Here is an 11,309-nt window from a genome sequence, read left to right as displayed (position 1 = left end):
ACATTAAATATGTAGAGCAGCGGTCGGCAACCTTTTAGCAGCCAAGGGCCACATTGTAATTAACGAAGTTGACGCTGGCCGCACTTTGTTAATTTTTATGACTTTGTCAGACATTGTCATTTGTCAATATTACATACAAAATAGGCTCGCGGGCCGCAAGTAGGGCTTGCAATTCGAATATTCGAATATTCGAATTTGTCGAATATTCGACCTGTTTTGATATTCGAATATTCGGCCGCTCAGGTTTCGAATATTCGAATATTTTTTATTACTATAAAAAAATCTATGTCATCCGCTGTAGTTACAGTTTCTGTGTGTTTTACGGGTATTTACAGTGAATGAGGAACGGTAGGTACCCAAATACGAAGGAAATAATATTTTTACTGTATTTCTCTCGATAGACTTCGTGAATACAGTGAAACCTAACTCAATTTAAAAGAAAACGAAATCAAAAAGTATATTATTTTTACGGTGCGTAAGTTTTAAGTTAAAGGGTAATTCTGTTTATTCAGTACAAGCGTACGTTAAGCGAATTTTTGAAGTCTAAACCTTGCCACTTATCACAATTCTCAAATTTAATCATACCAAACCTGCCCAACTTGGTAATCTAACCATGCACCTTTAGCTGACGAATAATCCACCCAGTACTCAACTAACTTTTTCCCTAAATATTCCAATATTATATAATTAGCCGACCATTAGGAATAATAACTTGCCAAAACAAATAAAGTCAATAAAGATTCAAAATACAATGAAATTAAAGGCCTTTTTACAGGCCTCTGTGTGATTACAAGTTAATTTAAATCGGAAAATAATTACCTACTGAAAAAATATCTTACATACCTAGGTGTTTGGATGGTTAAAGTTATATTATTTCACGCAACGACGCATTTATAATAAGTTTTATCTGGAAATATTAAATACGTCTAATTTTGGCGTTTTACTTGTTTTTATAAATGTGGGCATCTTATAAATAGTAGGATGATAAAATCTAGTCAATTAAGTGGATTTCTGCCAAATATCCTTAGTTTTAGCAATATGTGAAAAAAACTTTTGAATAAAACGATAATAAACCGATTTCTCGTTCCTTTTCTTATTTTTTATAATATTCGAATAATTATTCGAATATTCGAATACGTCGTCAGAAAAAGTCGAATATTCGAATATCTGAAAGTTTCGAATATTTGCAAGCCCTAGCCGCAAGTGACAGGTTCACGGGCCGCATGCGGCCCGCGGGCCTCGGGTTGCCGACCGCTGATGTAGAGTAAGTATGTTACCTAAATGTGAGGGTATTTGGACTATTCCTATATCTCAAAAACCTAAACTAAGCGAAAATTACTATTATTAATGGCAATTTACGTATATTAAGTTAAAAAGTGTGTATTAAAAGGTTTTATTTTGTTAAGGGTCGGCAACGCCCACGTGACACCTATTCAACCGCTTATTATTTAGTCGAGCTGTATGCATATTACAAATGTATCAAAGGACTTTCGTATTACCATTACCTCTGAATAGAGAGATGATGTCATTATCAACGAAATGAAAAGTAATGAACACAAAATCATGTGGCCATCCATTATGTCAACTGTATTAGGCTGGATTGAGCCATATCTACAAATCGTCACAGATAATTAGGCAGGCCATATTGTCGTGCGTAGGGTGACCAGGCCGTGCAAAAATAGATGAGACTTTTCAGGACATCGTGATCTAGTAGTAAGGTAAACGTTCTAATAGAGCACGACATGCTAATGCCCAATAGATGACACTCTGCTGTCACCTCTATTGACAATGACTTAAGTTTCAAGATGACAGGTACTGGGACCGCGTCGAGCACCAGTACGTTTACGTCGTTTACCTTAATCTTGATAATGTAAACTGGCTGCATGTTTATGATGGCACCACTGCATTGCATACATTTTGGTGCAGAAAACGATTGTGAAAACGGACGGTGGGCTAGAGGTTGGATATTTTGTTAGCTCTGAGATAAACCTACCGAATCGGAACCTTGCAGAACAGAAAGAAAATAGAGCGAGTAGAGGTTTTGTATGTAAAACTTCTACTAGCTCTATAATTTCTTTGTATGATTGCAATTTCTAGCAACAAGAACTAGTACCTACAAGGCATAAATATATGTTTATGCCAAGTTTCATGTAGCTAATTTAAGCATTAATTATAATGTATTTATTTTTCATCACGCAATTAAAATACAATGAGTCCCCAGTGTATGGGAGTGCCTTTTTGGCGGCGGGTCCGTGAGACCCTTAATAAGTACTAAAAACGTAGAATGCAGTGGTGTAGTCTACATAAATACGCTGAGATCACATAGTAGCGGGAATATTATTTACTTACTTACTTCCTTGGCTGGCACGATAACCCAAAATGAGTCTTGGCCTCCAACATAAGAGCACGCCACTTTGCTCAGTCCAGAGCGGTATCACGCCAGCTTTCGCCGACGTCGAGCTCACGGAGATCTGCCTCCACTCTGTCCGCCCAACGATGTTTAGGATGACAAACAGGACCAAATGGAATATTATTTAGTGAACCTTTATCATTGTCACCCCAGTGAAACACATCTGCAGCCACAATAGCAATGATTAGCTCTCCGCGCCGCATTGTCACCGTCGCCCTCGCGGCACTGTCGCCGTCACTCGTCACTTGTCACCCACCGACAACTAATGGGAAATTTATAATCGATAACATCAAATATGTATAGCTATGAGTGATATGACGTACGGATGACACTTATGTAAGACGACTGTACGAATGTTTAACGGCCTCCTAGCTTTTTATTATTATTTATTTAATAAAAACACAGTGTTATTCTTAAATATAGTCATAGCCCCGCAAAACTCAACAATAAGTCTCTAGTTATGTGGGGTCATCAGTCTTTTTTTTTATAATTAATGGGCTTACTCATGGCCACAGACTAGCCGAGGCGAAGACGTGGCCTACGATGGAGCGAGCCTGCCCAGAAGGTGCCTGTTCACCCTTCATTTGAAGGTTGCCGGGTTATATGAGCTCGGAAATATAGACGCCGGCAAGGAATTCAATTCCTTGGCAGTGCGCATAAGGAAAGAGGAAGCAAAGCGCTTCGTGCGAATTGGTGGAATATCTACCAAGTAAGGATGGAAACCGGCCGTGCGTCTAAAAGTCCGATGGTACGATGGTAGAATGGGGACAGTGGAATAAGCTCATGTAGTCTCTATTTGCACTATTTCTAACATTCTGTAGGACCAAAGAGTGTAGGGTGCATTGGGGTAAATCCGAAAGCGGAGTAATTTTGAAAATGGCTAATATCTACTAAACTAGAAACACTTCATACTTTAGCAACACATGGCAACACTTACGCCACTGCAACGCTTACATGGCATCTTGCGTACTGTTGCTACTTACAGTAGGTAATGTTTCTAGTTTAGTAGATATTTGCCATTTTCAAAATTACCCCGCTTTCGGATATACTTACCCCAATGCACCCTAAGTATATTTGTAGGACACTGTAGGGTAGGTGATCAACAACTCTGTACAATTTGTTTGTCAAAACGGAGCCTAAACTGACATATTCCCAATTTTAACAACTTGACACGCACATTCAAATCGTCTCGCTAAAATTCAAGTTAGCAGTTACTAAGGGGCAGCTTACCTCGGTTTAAGGGTAGAACGACCCTTAGATCTCGCTAATTTTCACAGAAAGACATCGAAACAAGCTCCAAACGTCTTTAACATACAGTCAACACTGCCATGTTGCATGAATCAATATTTATATAATGGGGACCACCTTTTAACGCCTCTGTATTTGGGTCCCTTTTTAAATATTTACCAACTTATCTTAACACTTGTGGCAATCAAACATCACTCGTATGTGTATTAGGATAGAGTTTAAAGAAGATATTTCTTAAGTTTGTCAACGGTAGTATTAAGTTAGTTAAGTCGGTCATTCGTTATCGACGGATGTCACATTACAATCTTTTTGAAGCACAAAAGATTCGGGTTTTCTTTTGATCAGTGGTTTTTATCCAAAATTTGGGGGCCTACAATGGTCGCGCGTTTATCGTCTGACATAGCTGCCGTCTCTTTCTAACAGGTAAGTGTCAGAGTGACGAATGACATGACAGATGAAATAAATGCAACCATCATATCCAGAACCCATACCGATCGTGTTACTATTATGATTGGTTGAGAGATACCTACTCGATTTATCCAACATTATTTGAGTTTCATATCTTTTTAAGAACTAACGGCCCGATTCGAACAATGCTTATAAGAGCTCACAGCGGTATATTATGTCAGTGTCAAAAGTGGCATTGATTCAACCAAAAAAGTCACTTTTGACAATGACAGATCGGTATCGTACCGCTGTGACTTCTTATAAGCATTGTTCGAATCGGGCCGTAAGCGTCATCGAACTGTTATGCTGGTTTTTCTTAGCGTTCAACTTGCCTATGTATTAAGAAGCATTGGCAATAATACGTACTTCTGATCTCATTCTGAAAGATAACGTCCAATGCATGCTCTAGCTAGCTTACCTGTCATATTATAAGACGAAAACCAGCAATGTATACATGATTGATCATGTCTATGGACAATATACTTGTATTCTCATAATTCAGATTGCCTTTTGTGTGGAAGTCGATTCAATTTGTATGGAGAGGTGTGAATTGTCGTCGAAATGGATAATAAATAATAATGGATGGGTTCCCACCATGATCGGTTACAAGAGTTGATGATGAACGATGGATCAATCAGATTTGTTATATTTGAAAGCGATCAGCTTTTTGACCTATTATAGAAAAATATACATGGTATTTAGATTAACGCAAAAAGGGCGCAAAGAAGATTAAGACGTACATTAATTCAAAAAAATTCAAAAATATTTATTTCGTGTGGTCAAATGAGTCAAAAAGACTTCCAAAAAATATTTTTTTTATCTTCAATTTTATGTCTTAAAATAGGCAAGCCTAGTAGATTTGAGTTCTATACACTGTGTACCAAAACTGTTAGAAATAATCCTTATGTACAGTCACGCTCCGTGATTGTTACGCCATTTAGGATTCTAGCTAAATTGGACATTACATAGCGTAAGTATGGAACAACCAATTTAGCTAGGACCCTAAATGGGGCCGTGCAAGTCCCGTGTACCGTAAAATGGGGTGAGTAGGGTGAAAACTGAAATTCAAACCTCGATAACATTTTATTTTTACATATGAAAACTGAATGGTGTACATATATAATAAGCGTTCCGGACTTTTGTATTTTAGTTTTTATTTTATTTTGGGTAGTTCCATTTCATAACTTTGACGATAAAGAGGAAAACCCACCTCACCCCGTAGTGCCTCGTATTTGGGGTGAGAGGGGTTTTCATACAAAGGTGATTTTGGAAGATTGTTGGATATATATTTTTTATTATGCGTATTACTATAGCTCCATTTTAAATTGGAATACATTATTTTTGTAGCAGTAGCCTTAAAAGCCCTTCTCACCCCCCTCTCAAACCTTCTCTCCCCATTCATAACCCATCTCTCCCCGAGAACCCTACTCACCCCGTTTTACGGTACGTAATTATGTTACTATCCTAAAGTCCGTCAAAGAGTGCAGTACAAATGCTAAATATTCTAAATAACCGTAATAAGCAAGTCATAAAGACCGTACCCACTTGGAAACTGTAATATAATAGAGTAATTAATGTAATTATGCAGAGACAGGTAAATTATAATTTTTGCCAATCTCCATATGAAGCTTCAGGTCCAGAAAAAAAAATAGAGGGCGTTTTAACCTATGCTTGGGTCAAAATAGAATGGAAATGAAAGTAGTCTGTCGTATGGAAACTAAGGGGCCCACAGATTACCAGTTCACCGGACGATATAAACATGTCAGTTAAACGCAAAAGGTGACAGTTCCGAACAACTAACAGTCTGATATCGTGTGGCGAACTGGTAATCTGTGGGCCCCTTTGTCTTTCCAGCAAGGCTATCAATCAATAACTTAACGAGTCCACGTTCCCGAGTGCTCCTGGGGAGTTTTGTCAACCGCTAGGTGGGTGGGTGTTATTACAGGGCCCTCTGCCTCTGGCTTGCCTTAGCCAGCCGTCCAGAGTGGAGTCGCGAGAACTGAGTTCTCGAACTAGGTATTATGTGGAAATATAAGTACGTATACATAGTTGTGTGTTGGCTGTATGTTTTAAGTCCAGTGACACAAAGTCCAATACGACATAGGTCGCAAGTTAAGCTGTGCTAAAACCAGTCTTAATTTTCATTTTGTCTATGTTTACCGTAAACTTACGCAAAAAACCGGACCCCGCCTCACCACCATAAAAAACCGGAATGAGAATATCTTCTAATTAATATAAGAACGACTTAATTTGACCGAGTTAATATACGCCGTGTTATATAGCCATTATAAGCTGCCTGTGAAATGATAGAGCGGCGTTGCTTACGCATTCTATGCTAATTCGGTGTATGGCCACCACACACTAGCGTCTTTTGTGCGTCGGCGGCTAGTCAGCGCTATGGAAAATGGCGTCGCTACACAGTTGCGTTTAGGGACAATGATTTGTAAGTAGGTATATAGGTAGGTAACTATTAAACAAGGCATTATTAGTGTCGCTGTTTGTATAAAACATACCAACACTAGCACATCTTTATAACTACAAATTTGATTTCGATTTGTTATATACCAAATCCAGATCAAATTCATAACCTGTTATTACAATCAGAATAAGCCTCCTAGCGTCATATTCGACGTAGCACTTGGCAGGCAAACTTATCATAGACACACTCTGCCTACTTTAGCACAATCGAAATAGGACAAAAGTGGAAATCTCTGGAACAATCCTGAAATTTGGTACGTACCTATGTTAATAAAAATGTCAAAAGGTATGGAAACAGGACTTTATATCTAAGTACCTCAGGACGGTTCTAGCTAGAGATTTTGATCTTTGTGCTAGGTAGGTATACATATTTATGAGGATTCTCAACACGTACATAGGTAAAAGCCTATTAAGTATATGCACTCTCAACGGTGGTCCAATGCTGGCAATAAAATGTATATTCAATAGCTTAATATCCAATACCTTCGTCCAGTCAGTGTTAAACAGTTTTTTAGCCGCGCTTTTGTATAATATAAACCTTCAATAGGTAGATGGAGACGCTAATTGAAGCTTATTTTAGTTGGTGGTCCTTTATTTATTAGAACAATCGGCTTGTCGAAGTCGGTCTAGTGTTATAGAAAACACAGAATACTTTAAAAAGGACTTATTGCTTGCAATAATTATATGAATCTATGTTATATTTATAATCCCATTAAATTTCTTCTTTGCTGCCAAAACCAAACGTATTAATATGTAGGTATTGTACCTAAAATACAGTAAAAAAATCTGCCAGAATTCAAACAACGCCAAACCACACTCATTAACCATCCCCAATTCATTTCTTACTCCCAAAAAGCTACCGATCGGCCCAATAAACTCTAAAACTTCCAATAACACAACGATGATAAGTTCCACTCGCCATTACGACTATTCTGTATGGTGGTAATAAATGAATAAAAACAATTACCGCTACGGCTTGGTTACATAATGGTAATGGGCCCTAGGAATGAGGAGTACGGTTTAAATTCAAATGTATGGAGGAATGAGAGAAATTTCGTCATATTATCAAGCTTTGGTTAGGGGCATTGTGATAGGCGCGGCGGGAGTCGGAGCGGAAGCGGTTTTCAGGCATTAATAATTAAACGACAATTCATTCAGGTACTAATTTCATTTTCTGCCAGTAAGCAACAACGGCACGTTCTGCCGCATTCAACATTGATTCAGACTATAGGTAATAAGATTAATAAGTGTAATGAAGGTATGAGTATTGTCGAGTATTATGTATATTAAAACGATAGTCCGACTATTCAAAGCACTAATCACCATAATTTTAAACGTAACTTCGTTTCGAGGGTAACCGGACAGGAGATAGCCTACGAGTAAGGAGTTATCCGTTCCTGATACAAGCCTCAACCATCAACTGAGTTAAATCCAAAATTAAACCGAGATACATTTAGACTTTTTTTTACCTCTGAAACCGGTTTCAGCACATGGAGTCAATAATGCGCTCAGTGCTTGTTCATATTAGTACTCAAGCAGCAAGACTACAATGCAGCACCCTCACACACTCGCGGTGAAATTAAAACATGCGACGACGATCCTTACGTGTGTCCGAGGGTGAACGAGTCATCCGCCGCTAACGCTCCCTCTCCCGCTCCCGCTCCCGTCGCCGCCGCGCCCGCACCCGCGGCGAGATGAAAGCGCGCGGCGCGTTTGAGCGCGCTATTATGGTGCGGTAATGAGTGGAGCGACACAGCCACCGCTAATCGCCCGCTGCGCTAAGAGGCACCCAATTGAAATGGATCGAAAAAACGATTCAAATTATGCTCAATTCTTGCTAGTTGGTACGTGTGATAGAGATATTAGGCCTGGCTTGATGTATCATGTAAACAGCCCCTAACGTGTAGTATCTACTAGTTTACTTCAAACTGTAATACAATGTTGCTGTCCTAGTCTACCGTCGGACCACAGGGTCGGTAATACCTACCATGGCCGTCTAAATGATCACGACTGCACCGCTATGCCGCCCTGGTGGTCCTAGGCTCGCGCATTGATGGCAGTTTCTTAGGATGGGGTGGTTTAGTTATTAGCATAGCATTGTGAATTTCAGCGCAGAATGCTAACATGTACCAGTAAAATACCAGTATAATTATATTAATAAAAAGTTATTGAAATTGATTCTTCTATAAATGACATACTGCTACAATTTTCAAAATAATTAAATAATTATAACTGAAATCAGCAAGTAGTTTAGCAGTGCAGAAATCAGATATAATACAATATACATAATTTATACTCTGGCAAATTCACATCGTCAGTAAGAAAGGGCGCAGAATCCAAATTTTCAATGGAATGACAACGCTTTTCGCCTACATTTTTAATTTGCCGGCTTTTTTTACTGGTGGAAATGGCTTACCCAATTATATGTACCTACCTACCAGTGTTGGCCGAAAGTTAATGCAAATTGAAAATGCTGGCCATTAACCATTATAAACTGAATCGTAAACTATAATCGTCCGATACGGTTTAAGGTTCAATTTATAATGGTTAAAGGCCAACATTTTCAATTCGCATTAACTTTCGGCCAACACTGCTACCTACGTTAAGTAGACAGTTTTCATTTTATTTTGAGTAAAAACGCAGCACATTACGCAGCCCAAGCTTACATAATAAAATCCGGACAAAGGCCCGGTTAGGGCGGTTAGCACTTATGCCTCAATCTGTGTGGCCGCTGTGGCCAGTGATATAATTAAAGTGTGCCCATTGTACTCTATGGTGCATGATGAGTCTATAGTCGAGCGCGTAGGGTTACCATGTGCCGAGATTTATCTAGAGGAGGGTTTCAGGGTTTTTTTTAGAATGAACGAAAGGAACACGTTAAGAATATGTCGTTAGAATGAACACGTCAAGTTAAAAAAAACCAACGGGTTGCACTCAGGGAGTGCCGGCAGAAGCGAAAACTCAATGACTAGTGCAAAATGCACTATGTATAATTGAGGTTAATGCCATCTAGCGTTAGCGTTAATTACTTGAAACCCCTAAGCACATCACTGTTAGTACTCGAGTTATATTAATATCAGTTAGAGCGAAACTCACTAGATGGCATTTAAATCAATAAAGAAAAACTCAACGACTTACATGTAACAGTTTTTCGTGTAATGTCAATGAGTTTTTCTTTATTGATTTAAATGCCATCTAAATGAGTGGCCAATCTAAATCTTACGGTCACGTGATCGTCTTACGCTGTCTCGAGTTTAACATTTTTTCCCCACCTCAAAAAGTGCACAGCGCCGCTAAAGAAGTTTTCACTTCAAAAATCATAAAAATAATCTAAACTGTGCAGTAACTTTTACAGACTCATAGTTATTGTTAGTACTTATGTACTTATAGCTATCTTATACTATACTATTATCAACCATGTTTAGTTTATAAAAGACATGAAGTTATATTCCTCCTGTTAAAACCCAGTGTCGCAGTGTAAAATTTTTTTTTGACGTGATAACGTCTTATAAATCGATGAACACCGGTAGCATGCACGAAAAAGTGTCACGTTGTGGACAGATCTCCATGGTAACGTTGTGGACAGATCTCCATGGTAAGGTATAAAAGTATGAAATTTTTATCAATGTTTTCTTTATCGTCTGTAAACCGACTATACAGACAACCATATTTTTTTTTTGTACTGAAGATTTTTTAGTCACCCTTTCTGGAACTCTCATAGTTACCGACACATGGCAACCCCGCACCAGTGTGGTAACAGCTTAATGTACATTAATTTTTTGTTAATTAATGTACGATTCCAATTTCTCTTACGTGGTTATCAATGGTGAAATTGTCTAGGCGGTAGGTCCACTTTGTTAAGATTGCTAGTGGATTCAGTATTTCCTTATCTAATACCTTTAAACGAGCAATTCTTGTTTATTTATATATTTATTTATATATATATATATATATATATATTTCGGGGATCTCGGAAACGGCTCTGACGATTTCGATGAAATTTACTATATGGGGGTTTTTGGGGGCGAAAAATCGATCTAGCTAGGTCTTATCTCTGGGAAAACGCGCATTTTCGAGTTTTTATATGTTTTCCGAGCGAAGCTCGGTCACCCAGATATTATGTATGATATGATATGACTTTTTTTTTATTATTATTTTCCCAAAAATATTAAAATTGTTTCTAATACCTAAATTTGTGATTTTATTACACTCCTATTTTCTCGTGTTTACGCGTGATACGCACAAATTCGCAACTCGAGGGCTAGACACCAAATAAGTGATTAAGATCCGTCTAATATAATTAACCTTCCGCGTTTTGTACACATAAGTATTTAGTGATATGAAAGGGTCTACTGCGAAATAATTTCATAAATACCGGATTTTTAAGATAAAAATAATGAAATTATATAGACCCATTCGTATCACTAAATAAGATCCATCTTAGTCTGAATAAAGCCAGTCTGCAGTACCTGCACTGACTTTGACGTGAAAGTGTATCGCAGTGGGTCACAAAAAACATACTGTATGATCGGGGCCAATTTTTCACGCGCGTTTACCAAGAAAGCATCAGTTTACGAAGCTTTAGTTTCAGGCCTAGCTTCAAGATGCACTAGATGGCATTACTCTATGGTATGCAACTCGTGCAATCTTAGAACTAAGCCAAGTCAGCGGAAATATAGGATTACAACTTAATATGTCCAAAACTAAAGTCGCTACCAATAGTGTA

This window comes from Cydia amplana, chromosome 20, assembly GCF_948474715.1.
Source record: "Cydia amplana chromosome 20, ilCydAmpl1.1, whole genome shotgun sequence".
Taxonomy (NCBI): Eukaryota; Metazoa; Arthropoda; class Insecta; order Lepidoptera; family Tortricidae; genus Cydia; species Cydia amplana.
This window is presented reverse-complemented; position numbering follows the sequence as displayed.